We start from the raw sequence: 19274 nt of genomic DNA, 5'->3' as shown, positions 1-19274 counted from the left end.
GACTCATTTCACTGCTACGAGCTGCGGTGCATCTAATGTTTCCCCATGTACGACAGTATTTATGAGAGAGTTAAGCCTTTTCCATTTATCAGTGTGTCTCGAAAATGTATACACTTCAGTTAAACCCTCTTCCAGAAGATTCAAAGCAGCAAACAAGGTTGTCTAATATTTTCATAAAATTAAAATGGAGAATCGGTTTATTATTATTTATATTATTATTATTACTATTATTTTTTAAATTTTGAACAACTTTATGCTCTATAGTCTATCGTTCCTTTCTAACCTCTTTGTTCTGCGCCAAAACCCCAGCCCCGGCTCTGAAGATTTGGAGCTCAAATTACGCATGCTCAGCCTCCGATGTTCGTTGATTTTCTTTCCGTTCTGTGTTGAAGCGGATCGTCGCGGGGAGACGGGGGAAGGATTACTGTCTGCGAGGCAAATACATCAAGTTCCCATCGGTGAGTATTTGAGGCCGTTCCGAGCGGGCATGTTTGAATCCCGTTAACTCACCCGAACTGGCGGGTCGGTCCGGGTTGATGGAGCGAAGCTGCCGGGGTCGATCCGGGTTGTGGGGCCTTCACACCGAACCTCCTGCGATGAGCCGCCGCTCAGCCCCTGTTGCTTTAGTCCTAGGAATAGGTGAGGTGGTGATGCCGGGACTGCACTCATCCGTTGAGTTGTACCTGGGAAAAATTGCCTCCATCACCTCGCGCGGTATCGGATCCAAACTTCACCTGGTTAGATGCCTGGGTCCGATAACTGTTTGAGGTAATACCAGGACACGGGAAGCGGCTATTTGGCCTGTTGTGTTCTTGCAGCCTGTAGTTAAACGAATCAATCGCATCTGCGGGACGCTGCTCCGATGTATGAGCGGTTTCATCGTTCGTCAGTTCAGACAAAGCAGTGAGATCCAGATTTGTGACGCCCCCTCTTTTTTGTGTGGGCAAAAAGTATATTAGGTAAAACATTAACAGAGTGTAACAAAGGCTTATGGTTACAGAGAAATTTCAATGCAGGTAGACATGATGCAAAGTCACATCCGGTTACATTGTGAGGTCAGGAGTCCATTGTATCATGATGAGGAATTTTCAGTTTGCTTATAACAGTAGAATGGGAGCCGTCTTTGAGCCTAGTGGTATGTTTACTGTTGTTGTTTTTTTTATCTTCGACCCGATGGGTGGTTGAGAATTGAGAATGTCCAGGGTTCTGGGAATCTTCGATTATATTTCCTGATTCACTGAGGCAGCGGGAAGCATATAGACAGTGGAGTTTCTATGATGTGCTCAGCTGTGTCCATAGATCTATGCTATTTCCTGCAGTCAAACGAAGAATAATAGCCGTAGGAAGTTGTAAAGAATCCGGATGGGATGCTTTCTATGGTACGTTCAGGGGCTAAGGTTACATTCAAACGTTCTTATTGTTTGTTGTAGCTTTGACATTTCAGGTTCATATATATACTGCATATAGTAGTATGTACTATTAATTCAGTATCTGTGTAATGCTGAAGAGCCATCAGTGATTGTTCTCGATCCCTTCTCCCAGCTGGTTCTATCTGATCATTCCGTGCCATCTTGTTAAACCTCCTTCCAGCCTGTATCTCACCACGTCAATGATGTATATCTACCATCTTTCTTCTAACCTTTGCCTCATTCTGAAGTATTGTACTGCACTTTTACATCACTGAGCCTTCCAGGAGCTGTGTTTTTTTTTTGTTCGATTAATTGATCTTTACTTGAATACAGCACGAGGCAGGATAAATGCAGCAGCCATTAAACCATTACATTTTAATTTCACCGTTACAAAATGGCTGCAGTGCTTTTTTTTGTCATTATGAAACACGTAGCATATTATATTGAGTTTGTTATTTCCTTTCGCAATTATTTGCGGTGAGCTACTTCCTCCGTTTCCAGGGCAACAGCCCCCCGGAGCTGCAAGAAGTGTTGCACATGTTTCTCGCTCTGTGATCACCGTTACTTAGCGTAGAGACGGTGACCTCAGGAGCAACTGCAACAGAGTGATAGATGGACGAAAGGATGCTGTGAGTATTGACGGTATGGAATGTACTACACCAGGTTCGGAGTGAACTGAAAACTAATAAATTGGTGTGGTGCAGCTGGCATTACACAAACCTGTTAAACAGCTTTGGCCGCCCCAAATATTTTGCAGTCAGATATCATCTGTGCAGTAAAACAAAGAGAGAAAAAAGACAATGTAATTTTGCAGGAATTTTACATTAAGATGGATAGACGATCGTTAGGTTCGTTTCTCCTCAGTTTGTGAATCGGAAATGCTAGGAACACCACGGCAATCGCTGATGCCAAAGCGTCACAGGGCAGTCATTGTGTAGGTTGTAATATTCGGATGGAGTCTTGGAGAATATGGAACGGGCAGTATATCGGTAATTCTATAGCTGGGATTAAAATGTCCACAGTCTGCAGTGATGCTGAAGATCGTGGCGATTGTCTGTCAAACAATTTGTAGTTTTACCAGAACATAACTATTTTGACCGAACTCAATGACAGCAAGCGAAGGGTGATGATTGAAGATGGATTTAGTAAATAGAGGCCTGTGACGAGTGTGATGTGCGTGTCAGTAATGATAGTGGGAGGAAAGAACGCTGTGAGCATTGACGGCATGGAAAGTATTACACCACCTTCTTCTCCTTCTTCTTCTTCTTCTTCTTCTTCTTCTTCTTCTTCTTCTTCTTCTTCTTCTTCTTCTTCTTATTATTATTATTATTATTATTATTCTCCTTCTCCTTCTTCTTCTTCTCCTTCTTCTTCTTCTTCTTCTTCTTCTTCTTCTCCTTCTTCTTCTTCTCCTTCTTCTTCTCCTTCTTCTTCTTCTTATTCTCCTTCTTCTTCTTCTTCTTCTTCTTCTTCTTCTTCTTCTTCTTCTTCTTCTTCTTCTTCTTCTTCTTCTTCTTCTTCTTCTTCTTCTTCTTCTTCTTCGGATATCCATCCCATAGGATGATGATGGTTCCTTTTAGTCAGTTAGTGGCGTTTATATTCCACTCCTCAGAAAGGAATAGCGTCTGCGTGAATGAGTTTTAGGTCAGTAGAGGGTTGCACAGGTCCAGACCCACCCTGTCGACATCCCCTCCCGGATCCTGCGGCACAGTGGGGTCCAAGACGCCTGGGGGAAGTTCTGTTGCAGTGAATGGCCAGACCAAACTTGGTCTGTATTACACCAGGGTCGGAATGAACTGTTAACCAGCAAATTGGTAGGGGTGGTGATTGCATCTCCACAGATATGTTGAACGGCTTTTGGGTGTCCCAAACATTTTGCAATTTTAATATCTCTGCATTAAAATAGACAAAAAAATACCACTGTTGCCGGAAATGTAAAGCAAGAAGAAGAAAATGCTGGAATCGCTCAGCAGATCTGCAGCATCTTGGACAGCCCCATATCTGAAACTGGGTGTTCCACCATTTCTCTTTTCACAGATGTAGACTGAATTACTGAGCTCCCAATATCTTATACAGTATTTTACAATTTTACATTAAAAGCATTTCGTCCCAGCCACCCTGAGGAAAAAATGGCAGCCAACAGTGCTGAGCAAATTCTCGCTGACCAATAAGATAGTGAAGAAATGAGATCCGTTTAGCTGCTGGAGACAAGCAGGTTTATCTGCATCCTCTCACAATCTACAGACCGGTGAGCCAGCCTGAGCCCCGACCCAGGCAGAGCTTTGTTAGCTTCCAGTTCCTCCTTAGTTTAAGAATCAGAAATGGCAGGAAAACCACGGCAAATCGCCGGCTGCAAAACGTCCCTATGATAAGGAGGGCGCTGGGGGCCGACCCAAATGCAAGACACAGACAATGAAGGACTAGGAACAGGACTTGACTAGAGAGCTGGGGAAGAACACAGACTTGGGCTGGGACATTGGCTAGGCAAGCGGGACTAGGACAAGGAAATGGGAACTAGGAGCCTGGGCTTGGACTCAATGCCGGAGAGTGGACAAGGACAGAGAACCTGGTCTTGACTCGGGTTCGGACTCCGTAACTAGGCGAGGACATGACGTGGCTACAGGAATGGACATGGCTTGGCTTCTTCATGGCTTGGCTTCTTCGAGGCGAGGACATGACGAGGCTTCGGCTCGGACTCCGAGCCAGGGGCTGGGCAAGGACCAAGAACCTGTGCCTTGACTTGGGCTCGGACTCTGGAACTAAGCTAGGCTACAGGACGGAAAGAGAGACTCCTTTCAAGACGAGGGAACTCCAGTACAGGACGAGGAGACTCCAGCACAGGACGAGGAACATGGGGAGGACGAGGCACATGGACAAGACGAGAACACGAAGCCTTGACTTGGTACTCAGGAACAGCCGAGCCTTGGACCTGGGACAACAGGAACCTCTGAACCCTGGACTTGGGACGACAGAAACGCAAAACATAGAGCACGGGAAGACGGATGATTTTCATTCCAGGACGAGGGAGATGTCCTCCTTTTTTAAACAAAGGGGCTTCCCTTCCTCCACCATCAACTCTGCTCTCAAGCGCATCTCTCCCATTTCATTCACATCTGCTCCCGCCCCATCCTCCCGCCACCCCACTAGGAATAGGGTTCCCCTAGTCCTCACCTGCCACCCCACCAGCCTCCGGGTCCAACATATAATTCTCCGTAACTTCCGCCTCCTCTAACGGGATCCCACCTCTAAACACATCTTTCCCTCCACCCACCCTTTCTGCTTTCCGCAGGGATCGCTCCCTAGGCGACTCCCTTGGCCAATCGTCCCTCCCCTCCCTCCCCACCGATCTCCTTCCTGGCACTTATCCTTGTAAGCGGAACAAGTGCCCTTACACTTCCTCCCTTACCACCATTCAGGGCTCCAGGCAGTCCTTCCAGGTGAGGCGACACTTCAGCTGTGAGTCGGCTGGGGTGATATACTGCGCCTGGTGCTCCCGATGCGACGTTCCATATATTGGCGAGACAAGGTGCAGACTGGGAGACCGTTTCGCTGAACACCTACGCTCTGTCCGCCAGAGAAAGCAAGATCTCCCAGTGGACATGCATTTTAATTCCACGTCCCATTCCCATTCTCATATGTCTATGCACGGCCTCCTGTACTGTAAAGATGAAGCCACACTCAGGTTGGAGAAACAACACCTTATATCCGTCTGGGTAACCTCCAACCTGATGGCATGAACACTGACTTCTCAAACTTCCGTTAAGATCCCTCCTCCCCCTCGTACCCCATTCGTTGTTTATTTATTCATTATTATATAGTTATATTCTTTTTCTCTCTCTCCTTTTTCTCCCTCTGTCCCTCTCACTATACTCCTTGCCCATCCCCTGGGCTTCACCCCTCCCCCTTTCTTTCTCCCTTGGTCTCCCGTCCCATGATCCTCTCATATCCCTTTTTCCAATCAACTGTCCAGCTCTTGGCTCCATCCCTCCCCCTCCTGTCTTCTCCTGTCATTTTAGATCTCCCCCTCCCCCTCCAACTTTCAAATCCCTTACTCACTCTTCCTTCAGTTAGTCCTGACGAAGGGTCTCGGCCTGAAACGTCGACTGTACCTCTTCCTAGAGATGCTGCCTGGCCTGCTGCGTTCACCAGCAACTTTTAAGTGTGTTACATTAGTGATGACTTTGATTTGTATATTAATGTACATAGCCTGGTTAGCAAGTTGTGAGGCTAAACGACGGAGTCTTGTGGATATTGCGATATGTTGGAATGTATTTGAAAGAGATGTTTGTCAGTTATGGAGATAGAACCGAGAAAAAGTAAATGGTTTGCAACTTGGACAAGTGAAAGATGGTGCATTTTGGACAGTAAACATGGTGGGCCTGATATGCTGAATGGCGGATCACCAAGTGTGGTGGAACAGAGCGAAATGGGATTACAAGGGTAAAGTTCGCTGAAAGCAGATCTACAGATATAGAGGGTGGAAAAGCAGGCTTTAATCATGATGGCCTTCATCAGTCAGGCATTGAGTTTTGGATTACAGACATTACATTGTAGTTATACAAATAGCTGGTGAGGCTACAACGAGTATTCTGTACAGTTGTGATCACCCTATTGTATGAAAGATATTATCGAGCTGGAGAGGACGCAGAAGAGATTGATGACGATGCTGCCTGGACTAGAGGGCCGTGTCATAGGGAGAGGTTGGCCGAGCTGGATCTTTATTCCAGAGAAGCACGGGAGAATTTGGGTGACACTATAGGTTTATAAAATCAAGAAGGAGAAAGAAGTCGATAACCATCCCCTTTGTCTTGTTGACATTGGGAAAGTGGTTATTTGACTGGCTCCAGGCCTTAAGCTGTTTTCTCTGTCTGACATATCATTATTCTCACTGATGAGCCGCACCACAATCTGCCTTCGGGGAAATTTTTCAATGTGGTTATTGTGTGTTTGGCCATTCAGACGTGTGTGAGCAGAGTGTACAACACGCAGCCGAGTTCACGGTAATGGGAATGGGCGAGCGGTGCAACCTGACTTGCTGCGGTCTGTTGTCCAGGAAGCCCAAGGTGTGTTTAGATGGCTGACAAGGGATTTGTTCACCAATGTCTGTGGGACAATAGTGTTACCTGCATAACTGAAACTCAGAAACAACGTTCTGACACAAGTGTCCCTATTTTCTATGTGTGTCAGGCCAAGGGGAATGACAGATGCTGCGGCATCTGCCCTGCAGTGATTCGGTAGGTCAATTTATTGGTGAGCGCCCAGTGAGCAAGGATTGGAGTTTCTGATGTGTGCCGTTATCAGCCGTTCAAAGCACGCCATGCAGGTCCACCGGGCAGGAGTCGTTTTGTTCTGAATGTGTAGAGTTCGTTGGTACAGGGAGGATGGTGGCTGATTTGAAGCATGTGGGAACAGCAGCCTGGACGAGTGAATTGTTGACGATGAAGACATGAATGCGCTGATGTGCACACTGTATGCGAGCTCAGCCTGGATGGTTTCTGTCCCAACACCTCTGCAGATTCCTTATTACGTCTGGTGTTACAGACATTGATTGCTCAGCTGTCGGGGGTGGGGGGGGGGGTGCGGGGGGAGTTAGTTTTTGTGGCTGGCTTGTATTACATGTCTCGAAGCAGTGTTCAGAGCGCCAGGGAGGACAACGTCACTGGTACAGTCAAGCCTATTTTCTCCCTCACGTAGTCTGTCAAGCCCTTGATGCCCAGCCTCATACACCAGGCTGGACGGCGGAGAATCCACTAAGGCGTTCCCAGTCACCAGTGTCGTCAAACAGGGCTGTGTGCTCGCACCAACACTGTTCAGCATGATGTTTACTGCCATGCTGAATGATGTCTTCCAGGACAGTGATGCTGGAATCAGCCTCAAGTACAGAGTGGATGGGAAGCTCTTCAACCTAAGGAGACTTCAAGCTATTATCAAAGTGAAGTAGACTGTTCTGAGAGACTTCCTCTTTGTCAATGACTGCGCCCTGTATGCCGGCTCGGAGCCAGAGATGCAAGTCAATATGTACAAATTCTCCACGGCTTGTGACAACTTTGGACTCACCATCAATATCAAAAAGGCCGAAATCATGCACCAGCCTGCCCCTCATGCACCGTGACCAGAACCGAAAATCATAGTCAAAGGACAGAAACTACAGGCAGTGCACCAGTTTACTGACCTTGGCAGCACCCTCTCCCGACCAGTGACTATTGATACAGAAGTTAACTGCAGAATAGCGAAGGCAAGTTCTGCTTTCGGTAGACTGCGCTCCACTCTATGGGGACGTCGAGGAATCAGTCCAGCAATAAAACTGAAGGTCTACAGAGCAGTGGTACTCACTACCCTCCTGTATACCCGTGAAACATGGACTGTGTATCGAAGGAACGCAAGACAGCTCATCCATTTCCACATGACCTGTCTTTGCAGAATATTACGCATTAGATGGCAAGACAATGTACCAGACACTGAAGTTCTCTTTAGTGCAAGTCTACCATCAGTGTAAACACTGCTGATGAGAGTATAGACCCGGTGGGCAGGTCATTCATCCGTAGGCCGGACGAGCCGGACGAGCTCCTTTTGGGAACTCGCTGCTGGATGACGCTCTCATGGAGGGCAGAAGAAACGTTACAAAGACACACTGAAGGCCTCCTTGAAGTGGCTTGACATAGACACGACCTCCTGGAAAATGCTGGCACAAAACCGCCCTACCTAGCGCGGCCGCGTCAACAAGGGCTGTCAAGCTTACGAAGCAAGGCGCATTGCTGAAGGACAACATAAGCGGGAGCTGCGCAAGTCCAGAGCTACTAGCGAAACTACATGTGCCAGGACATTCCGTTCCCGACTTGGCCTGATCAGTCACCTTCAGACACACGGAATCCAGTCTCAAAATGACTAATGATGTCGAGGTCTTCATCGACGACGATGGACCAAATACATACACCAGGGCTCGTTTCCCAGGGTTGTGGAGTCCGATGAAGGCACCTGAGAGATGAAGGTTCAATGTAGTATTTAAGAGATGTTTGAGCAGGTAGATAGGTGAGGGAGGTATAGAGGGCTATGGTCCGGATGCAGGAGGATGGGACGAGACCGAACATGGCACGGACTGGATGATGCTAATAGGAATATGTAACTGGCAGTGATTGTGCTTCGGTCTACGTTGGTGCCTTCACTGATGCTGCGGGATGTTCCTCCTTCAGCAAAGAAGCAGACGTCTCCGGGGGCTGGATATTGGTAGCGTGAATCTCTCGGTGTGAGATGTGGGAACACCCAGCGTCAGATGTGGAAGAGATGTGCGAGGCTCTCGGTGTGGGCTGTGACCCTCCGAGGTTGGATTCGGGAATAGAAACATAGAAACATAGAAAATAGGTGCAGGAGTAGGCCATTCGGCCCTTCGAGCCTGCACCGCCATTTATTATGATCATGGCTGATCATCCAACTCAGAACACCGCCCCAGCCTTCCCTCCATACCCCCTGACCCCCGTAGCCACAAGGGCCATATCTAACTCCCTCTTAAATATAGCCAATGAACTGGCCTCAACTGTTTCCTGTGGCAGAGAATTCCACAGATTCACGACTCTCTGTGTGAAGAAGTTTTTCCTAATCTCGGTCGTAAAAGGCTTCCCCTCTATCCTCAAACTGTGACCCCTCGTTCTGGACTTCCCCAACATCGGGAACAATCTTCCTGCATCTAGCCTGTCCAATCCCTTTAGGATCTTATACGTTTCAATCAGATCCCCTCTCAATCTTCTAAATTCCAACGAGTACAAGCCCAGTTCATCCAGTCTTTCTTCATATGAAAGTCCTGCCATCCCAGGAATCAATCTGGTGAATCTTCTCTGTACTCCCTCTATGGCAAGGATGTCTTTCCTCAGATTATGGGACCAAAACTGCACACAATACTCCAGGTGTGGTCTCACCAAGGCCTTGTACAACTGCAGTAGTACCTCCCTGTTCCTGTACTCAAATCCTCTTGCTATAAATGCCAGCATACCATTCGCCTTTTTCACCGCCTGCTGTACCTGCATGCCCACTTTCAATGACTGGTGTATAATGACACCCAGGTCTCGTTGCACCTCTCCTTTTCCCAATCGGCCACCATTCAGATAATAATCTGTTTTCCTATTTTTGCCACCAAAGTGGATAACTTCACATTTATCCACATTAAATTGCATCTGCCATGAATTTGCCCACTCACCCAACATATCCAAGTCACCCTGCATCCTCTTAGCATCTTCCTCACAGCTAACACTGCCGCCCAGCTTCGTGTCATCCGAAAACTTGGGGATGCTGCATTTAATTCCCTCATCCAAGTCATTAATATATATTGTAAACAACTGGGGTCCCAGCACTGAGCCTTGCGGTACCCCACTAGTCACCGCCTGCCATTCTGAAAAGGTCCCGTTTATTGCCGCTCTTTGCTTCCTGTCTGCTAACCAACTCTCCACCCACACCAATACCTTACCCCCAATGTCGTGTGCTTTAAGTTTGCACACTAATCTCCTGTGTGGGACCTTGTCAAAAGCCTTCTGAAAATCCAAATATACCACATCCACTGGTTCTCCCCTATCCACTCTACTAGTTACTTCCTCAAAAAATTCTATGAGATTCGTCAGACATGATTTTCCTTTCACAAATCCATGCTGACTTTGTCCGATCATTTCACTGCTTTCCAAATGTGCTGTTATCACATCCTTGATAACTGACTCCAGTAGTTTCCCCACCACCGACGTTAGGCTAACCAGTCTATAATTCCCCGGTTTCTCTCTCTCTCCTTTTTTAAAAAGTGGAGTTACATTAGCCACCCTCCAATCCTCAGGAACTAGTCCAGAATCTAACGAGTTTTGAAAAAATATCACTAATGCATCCACTATTTCTTGGGCTACTTCCTTAAGCACCCTGGGATGCAGACCATCTGGCCCTAGGGATTTATCTGCCTTCAATCCCTTCAATTTACCGAAAACCACTTCCCTACTAACATGTATTTCGCTCAGTTCCTCCATCTCACTGGACCCTCTGTCCCCTACTATTTCTGGAAGATTATTTATGTCCTCCTTAGTGAAGACAGAACCAAAGTAATTATTCAATTGGTCTGCCATGTCCTTGCTCCCCATAATCAATTCACCTGTTTCTGTCTGCAGGGGACCTACATTTGTCTTTACCAGTCTTTTCCTTTTTACATATCTATAAAAGCTTTTACAGTCCGTTTTTATGTTGCCTGCCAGTTTTCTCTCATAATTTTTTCCCCCTCCTAATTAAGCCCTTTGTCCTCCTCTGCTGAACTCTGAATTTCTCCCAGTCCTCAGGTGAGCCACTTTCTCTGGCTAATTTGTATGCTTCTTCTTTGGAATTGATACTATCCCTAATTTCTCTTGTCAGCCACGGGTGCACTACCTTCCTTGATTTATTCTTTTGCCAAACTGGAATGAACATTTGTTGCAGTTCATCCATGCAACCTTTAAATGCTTGCCATTGCATATCCACCGTCAATCCTTTAAGTGTCATTTGCCAGTCTATCTTAGCTAATTCACTTCTCATACCTTCAAAGTTACCCCTCTTTAAGTTCAGAACCTTTGTTTCTGAATTAACTATGTCACTCTCCATCTTAATGAAGAATTCCACCATATTATGGTCACTCTTACCCGAGGGGCCTTTCACAACAAGATCGCTAATTAACCCTTCCTCATTGCTCAAAACCCAGTCCAGAATAGCCTGCTCTCTAGGCGGTTCCTCGACATGTTGGTTCAAAAAACCATCCCGCATACATTCCAAGAAATCCTCTTCCTCAGCACCTTTACCAATTTGGTTCACCCAATCTACATGTAGATTGAAATCACCCATTATAACTGCTGTTCCTTTATTGCACACATTTCTAATTTCCTGTTTAATACCATCTCCAACCTCACTACTACTGTTAGGTGGCCTGTACACAACTCCCACCAGCGTCTTCTGCCCCTTAGTGTTACGCAGCTCCACCCATATCGATTCCACATCTTCCCGGCTTATGTCCTATTGTGTTAATCTCTTCTTTGACCAGCAACGCCACCCCACCTCCCCTTCCTTCATGTCTATCCCTCCTGAATATCGAATATCCCTGAACGTTGAGCTCCCATCCCTGGTCACCCTGGAGCCATGTCTCTGTGATCCCAACTATATCATAATCATTAATAACAATCTGCACTTTCAATTCATCCACCTTATTACGAATGCTCCTTGCATTGACACAGAAAGCCTTCAGGCGCTCTTTTACAACTCTCTTCGCCCTTATACAATTATGCTGAAAAGTGGCCCTTTTTAATGCTTGCCCTGGATTTGTCGGCCTGCCACTTTTACTTTTCTCCATAGTACTTTTTGTTTCTACCCTCACTTTACACCCCTCTGCCTCTCTGCACTGGTTCCCATCCCCCTGTAGTGAACTAACCTCCTCACGCCTAGCCTCTTTAATTTGATTCCCACCCCCAACCATTCTAGTTTAAAGTCACCTCAGCAGCCCCCGCTAATCTCCCTGCCAGGATATTGGTCCCCCTAGGATTCAAGTGCAACCCATCCTTTTTGTACAGGTCACGCCTGCGCCAAAAGAGGTCCCAATGATCCAAAAACTTGCATCCCTGCCTCCTGCTCCAATCCCTCAGCCACGCATTTATCCTCCACCTCATCGCATTCCTACTGGCACAGGCAGTAATCCCGAGATTACAACCTTTGCGGTCCTTTTTCTCAACTCCCTTCCTAGCTCCCTATATTCTCCTTTCAGGACCTCATCCCTTTTCCTACCTATGTCATTGGTACCTATATGTACCACGACCTCTGGCTCCTCACCCTCCTACTTCAGGATATCTTGGACACGATCAGAAATATCCCGGACCCTGGCACCAAGGAGGCAAACTACCATCCGGGTCTCTGGACTGCGTCCACAGAATCGCCTATCTGACCCCCTTACTATCGAGTCCCCTATCACAACTGCCCTCCTCTTCCTTGCCCTACCCTTCTGAGCTACAGGGCCAGACTCGCATGTTTTGACCCAGATAAAATGCATCAGGGGATCAAGTTGTCTGGGTTTATGAGATGTTCAGCGAGTATTTCTGTTCTGGGTTCAGATATTTGGTTCTGCATTTCCTTTGGAAGGAAAGCAGGGAATGAATTCCCATTCCATCCCTCACAAGGAGAGGCTGTGATTAAATGCGCTGTTTTGTGTTTGCACCAGTAGAAATAGACTGGGGTTTCAGAATTCAATTCACGTTTGGAAATTCCCCTCACTGCCACCTGTCTATCTGCCAGTGGAAGTCAAAGAGAAACTCCAGATGCTGGAGAGAGAACAGAATATAGCACAGTGCATCACAGGAACAGACGCTTTGGCCACAATGGTGTGCCAAACCAGCTGAAAAGTAAATAAACCCCACTCCCCGCCCCAAAAAAAAGAGCTAATGACTCCTACCTACACAATGTCCATGTCCTCTCAATCTTCCTCACACCCATGGGCCTATCGAAACATCTCTTAAAACCCTCCAGTGTATTTGCTTCCATCACCATAACAGACAGCGCATTCCAGGCATCCACACCTCTCTGATGTAAAACTTACCCTTACATTTCCTTCGCACCTACTCCCTCACACCTTCATTGCATGTCCTCTGGTATTAGACATTTCTACACAAAAAAATGATGCTCCCTGTCTACTCTATCTATGTCTTTCATGATCTTATAAACCTCTATCAGATCTTCCCTCAGTCCACACCGCTACATGGAGAACAACCCATGACTTTCCACTAAAAACTGTATGATGTTTGATCCGTTCTGACGAAAGATTAGGAAACCGAATCGCTAGTATTTTTCCTCTCCCACACAGTTGTTCCTTACCAGCTGAGCGTTTCCAGTGATTCCAGTTACTCTTTATTACATTCACCCTGGAACATTATAAATCTCCTGCGAGTGGACCAGTGCACCTGCGCTCGGTTTGTGAGAGTTGATAGAAGAGGAAGGAAACCAGAGCTTTTCCCAGTACATTATCCTGGTACATATCGTCCTGTTTTCCCCGGAAATGTATTCACTACAGTTGTTGCTAACAAGCTTCACAAAAATAATCTGAGGAATGATAAGCATTATGCATGAGAAGCATTTGATGGCCCTGGGCCTGTGTTCAGAGGCGCTTAGAGGGATGGCGATTGAGTGTTGTTGGGGGGAGGTGAAGTTAAGACGGGAGTGATTATTTACACCAACTGAATAACAGCAAGTATGGATGCAGTGGGAATGGAGAAAACGTCTTGATTAGACGGAGAGTTTGGGATCTGAGTGTGCTGCCTCAGAATATGAAGCTTCACTTTAAAACTGAGATGAGAGCAATTATTTAGCCAAATGTTGGTTGATCTGTGGAATTTGATGCCATAAAATGTAGTGGAGGCTACCGTTGGGTATATTCATGTTCTGGATTGCTAAATAGGTGAGAGTTATAGCAGGGAAGCAAGAATACGGTGTTGGAAGAAAAAAATCCTCCATGATTGATTATGGAGCAGAATAGAATGACCGTATCCCCTAAATCTACTCCTACGTATTATGACACATCTTATACCATGACTGAACGATGACTTATTTGTATCCTATCAGAAACAACAGAAAGTCTGCAGATTCTGGAGATCCAAGCAACACACACAAAATGCTGGAGGAACTCAGCAGGCCAGGCAGCGGCTATGGAAGAGAGAAAAGTCGACTTACAGAAGCTGACTGGCCTGATGAGTTCCTCCAGCATTTTGGTTTATAAAATGTGAGGGACAGTTACAGATTTCTTCACTCGGATAATTATGTATGAGTTCAAGATTTAAATTTCAATGAGTTTAATGGTTTATTCTCCTTTGCATTAGTAACATGCTTCATTATCTCTCTGTTTAAAGTTAGATCTGGGCTGAGAGATATATTGGAAGAAACGCCCACGACTGGAAGAAAACCTCAGCTGAAGATGAGGGAACAGCAGCAAGTGAACCAGCTCGATGACTGAGAGCACCAACTGAAGAGAACCATTCTGACTCAGGGTTTCCATTGATTCACTCAGGAGAAAGTTTGGTGAGTCTTATTTACTCAAACTCTAGTCCTTTAGACATTACATTTCTGTACCAAGGCTGGTAGGAAATAGACAATAGACAATAGGTGCAGGGGTAGCCCATTCGGCCCTTCGAGCCAGCAACGCCATTTCCTGTGATCATGGCTGATCATCCACAATCAGTATCCAGTTCCTGCCTTATCCCCACAACCTTTGATTCCACTATCTTTAAGAGCTCTATCCATCTCTTTCTTGGAAGCATCCAGAGACTTGGCCTCCACGGCCTTTTGGGGCAGAGCATTCCATATATCCACCACTCTCTGGGTGAAAAAGTTTTTCCTCAACTCCGTTCTAAATGGCCTACCCCTTATTCTTAAACTGTGGCCTCTGGTTCTGGACTCACCCATCAGTGGGAACATGCTTCCTGCCTCCAGCGTGTCCAATCCCTTAATAATCTTATATGTTTCAATAAGATCCCCTCTCAGCCTTCTAAATTCCAGAGTATACAAGCCCAGTCTCTCCAATCTTTCGACATATGACAGTTCTGCCATCCTGGGAATTAACCTTGTGAACCTACGCTGCACTCCCTCAATAGCATGAATGTCCTTCCTCAAATTTGGAGATCAAAACTGCACACAGTACTCCAGGTGTGGTCTCACCAGGGCCTGTACAGCTGCAGAAGGGCCTCTTTGCTCTTATACTCAATTCCCCTTGTTATGAAGGCCAGCATGCCGTTAGCTTTCTTCACTGCCTGCTGTACTTGCATGCTTGCTTTCAATGACTGATGTACAAGAACACCTCGATCTCATTGTACTTCCCCTTTTCCTAACTTGACTCTATTTAGATAATAATCTGCCTTCCTGTTCTTACCACCAAAGTGGATAACCTCACATTTATCCACATTAAACTGCATCTGCCATTCATCTTCCCACTCACCCAGCCTGTCCAATTCACCCTGCATTCTCATAACAGCATCCTCACATTTCACACTGCCACCCAGCTTTGTGTCATCGGCAAATTTGCTAATGTTACTTTTAATTCCCTCATCTAAATCATTAATATATATTGTAAACAGCTGCGGTCCAAGCACTGAACCCTGCGGTACCCCACTGGTCACCGCCTGCCATTCCGAATGGGACCCATTAATCGCTACGCTTTGTTTTCTGTCAGCCAGCCAATTTTCAATCCATGTCAGTACTCTGCCCCCAATACCATGTGCCCTAATTTTGCCCGCTAATCTCCTATGTGGGACTTTATCAAAGGCTTTCTGAAAGTCCAGGTACATTACATCCACTGGCTCTCCCTTGTCCATTTTCATAGTTACATCCTCAAAAAATTCCAGAAGATTAGCAAGCACGATTTCCCCTTCGTAAATCCATGCTGACTCGGACCGATCCTGTTACTGCTATCCAGATGTGTCGTATTTTCATCTTTTATAATTGACTCCAGCATCTTTCCCACCACCGACGTCAGGCTAACCGGTGGATAATTCCCTGTTTTCTCTCTTCCTCCCTTCCTGAAGGGAGGGACAACATTAGCCTCCCTCCAATCCACGGAACTGATCTTGAATCTATAGAACATTGGAAAATGATTACCAATGCTTCCACGATTTCTAAACCCACCTCCTTAAATACCCTGGGATGCAGGCCATCAGGTCCTCGGGACTTACCAGCCTTCAGACCCAACAGTTTATCCAACACCATTTCCTGCTCAATATAAATTTCCTTCAGTTCATCCATTACCCTAGGTCCTTTGTCCACTATTATATCTGGGAGATTGTTTGTGTCTTCCCTAGTGAAGTCAGATCCAAAATACTTGTTCAATTTGTCTGCCATTTCCTTGTTCCTTGTGAATAGCTGGAGTGAGACTGAATAATCCTAGAAATAACATGTATGCCTCTATCAGACCTAGCTGCAATCACTCCAGATCTACTAATGTGCTGTCAGTATCAGCTCTGCGAAACCACGCCCATTCCCTCATATTGTTTGCTCATTTCAAACTCTCATCAGTTCTGTTTCCTTGCTATTCTGTGTTAGATCAAAATTATCTCAAAACGCGTTGAGAATTTTTGCCTTTATAAGACACCACAGTTGTTTCCTGCTGTAGTGATTGCACAAATGTGGAATTACCGTGAACTACAGCAGTATGTCATTGATTCCTCTGGCTATTGCAAGCTGCAATGATATACTTGCCCTCCAGTATATCGTCACGCAAGCCTTTGTTAAGGGCAAACACTCTTGAAGCCAAATGTCCCAGCATCGCATTTCACTCAGTAATTTGCATTTACATACGCTGTCATCATCAAACACTTTTCTACTAATAAATTGTCAGAACCTACGTACCTGTGACTAAGCAGAATAACTTCCAATGAAGTTATGTTCCCATTTGACCCTGTATCAAATGCATGGGTTATATCTGTAGTTGAGATGAGCAAATGTTCTTGGAGGCTGGTCAGCTGGAGCTGCGGGGGTCGCCTTAAACTCAGTAGTTGTGGGATGGAAACCGGAGTGTTTGGTCAGATGACAGAACAGTTGAAATAAAGGCAGATGCAATGTCCAGAGAGACTGTGGATGGATCGGTTGTGGACAGGGCATAATGTAGTCGGTTGGAAATGTGTTTACTTCAATAAAATAAGTATTAAAAATAAGAGTAACTTAGAGCATGGTTCAGTACATGGATGGTACATGTTATAACCATTTCACAGACCTGACTGTTACAAGGGCAGAATTGAAGCTTGATGTTTCAGGTTTTATTTGGGGGTGGGGGGAGTGAAATGGGGAGAATTGTCTTTACTAATTAGGGATGGTATCACAGGTACATAAAGAGAGGACATCCATGTGGGTGAAAGTCCGAAACGGGAAGGGGGATATCATTCTGAAATTATTCTATAGGCCTCCCCCAAAGCCACCGGTATAACGAGAGCAGATAACTTGGCAGTTTTGGGAAAGCTGCAGAAGCAACAAGGTTGTTATCATTGTTGACCTCCACTTTCCTGATGTTGATTCCACTTGCTTGTTCCAAAATGTGTCAATGGGGCAGAGTGCGTTGTGTGTCCAGGAAGGATTCTTGACATAGTTTGTGGATGGGCTAACCGGAGGAGTTGCCGTACTGCATCTAGTATGAGGCAATGACGCTGGTGTGGTGACAGATGTCACGATGGGTGACCTTCTTGAGATAGTGACCACAACATCCCAACTTTTATTATGATCGTGGACAAGGATAGTAGCAGACAATATGAGGCAGTATTTAATTAGTGAGTGGATAATTACAATGGTATTCGGAGCAGTTTAGGAGTGTAAATTGGGGGAACATTTTCAAAGGGAAATGCACAATGAAACTGTGAAGGTTGCTTCAGGAACACTTGTATGCGGTTCGGGGTCGATTTGTTCCACACACAGTTAAAGAATGTTTATATAAATGAACCGTGGTTCACAAGTGATGGGAACATTTCAGCAAGAGGGAAAAGGAAGCATTCTTTAGATTTAGGAAGCAACATTCAATCAAGGCTCTAGAGAATTATAAGGAAGCCTAGAAGGAGCTTAAGAAGTGACTTAGAGGTCAAAGGGAACTTGAGAAGTCGCTGGGAAGTAGGATGAAAGAAAGCCTAAGGCGTTCTACATGTGGGTGAAGAAGAGGAGGGTGAATAGATTGAGGGCAGGATTACACAGGAGCAAAGGTGGAAACGTGCCTGGAGGATGCGGTGATAGGCGAGGTGTTTAATGAATGTTTTGCTTCAGAGTTACCAATGAGATGGAAAGTGATTGCGACGTTAACATAGCAGCATGGCAATATTGAGAAAGAGATGTTGTTCAATCTACCAATATACACCACGTTACTACAGGAAGTGAGGGGGGAAGGTTACGGGGCACTGACCATGATCATTGAATCCACTATGGCCACAGGCATAGTAACACATGATTGGAGACTGTCAAATTATGTTCTGTAATTCAATAAAGCAAATGGGTTTAATCCTGGGGATTATAGACCAGTGAGAGTTACATCGGGGGTAGGCCAACCCTTGGAAGGAATACTTGGGGGCAGCATTTGGAGAAGCATAATTTTACTATGGGTTGCCATTTTGGCTTTTGGAGGGTAAGTGGAAAAATGGAAGGAGAGGTGCCGGAGCTATTTTTCCACAATATGGCCGAGTCACACACAGAATACAAACCAACATTTGGTTTGACAGATGTGATCAGGAGTTATGGCATTGTGCATGGAAAGTTGTGTTCAACAATACTTTTTAAAGATTTTTGAAGATGATTGTCCATGAGGGTGGGGGAGTGGATGTTGTACATTGAACTCCAGTAAAGCCTTTGGCAAGATGCCTCATGACGGCTTGGTCTGGAAGATAAGGTCACATGCAGTACAGAGAGGGAACGTTAGATGGATTCAAAAATTGCATTGAAGATATCAAGAAAAGAGTGGTGGTTGGAGGTTTCTCCTCCAAATGGAGGCGGGTAACTAGTTGTGTGCCGCAAATCCACAAGTTGGGACATGTGATATTCGCTATTTGATAGCAGTGATTTGAATGCAAGTGCACAAGGCTTGACCAGTAAGTCCGCGGATGACACAAAGTTAGTAGATGGTATTCAATGTGAAGCTTATCGTAGTTTATAGGGGATCTGAATGGGCAGAGGAGTGGTAAATAGATTGTAAAACCAACACGAGCAGCAACGGTTTCATGCAGAGGTTGGTGATGATGTCGAGGGACCTGCCAGAGGAATGAGGCAGGCACAATTGTATAATTCTAGAAGCAAATGGGATGTGAAGATGGAATTAAGAGGCCAGGAGGAAAATGGGTCCAACTTAGGAAATTAAGACCATCTCTGTGGGCACTGTGGTCAGCATTG

General features: G+C 45.7%; 1 protein-coding gene across 1 annotated transcript in view; it reads left to right on the top strand.

The window, feature by feature from the left end:
• The first annotated feature begins 356 nt into the window (after positions 1–356).
• Positions 357–19274, top strand: part of LOC140206891 (NACHT, LRR and PYD domains-containing protein 3-like) — a 43516-nt gene continuing 24598 nt past the window's right edge. The window contains exons 1-2 of the mRNA XM_072275161.1: positions 357–458; positions 14279–14447. The gene's annotated coding sequence lies outside the window, so the exon portion shown is untranslated. The remainder of the gene's footprint in view (positions 459–14278; positions 14448–19274) is intronic.

Source organism: Mobula birostris, chromosome 13 (genome assembly GCF_030028105.1).
Source record: "Mobula birostris isolate sMobBir1 chromosome 13, sMobBir1.hap1, whole genome shotgun sequence".
Taxonomy (NCBI): domain Eukaryota; kingdom Metazoa; phylum Chordata; class Chondrichthyes; order Myliobatiformes; family Myliobatidae; genus Mobula; species Mobula birostris.
This window is presented reverse-complemented; position numbering and strand designations above follow the sequence as displayed.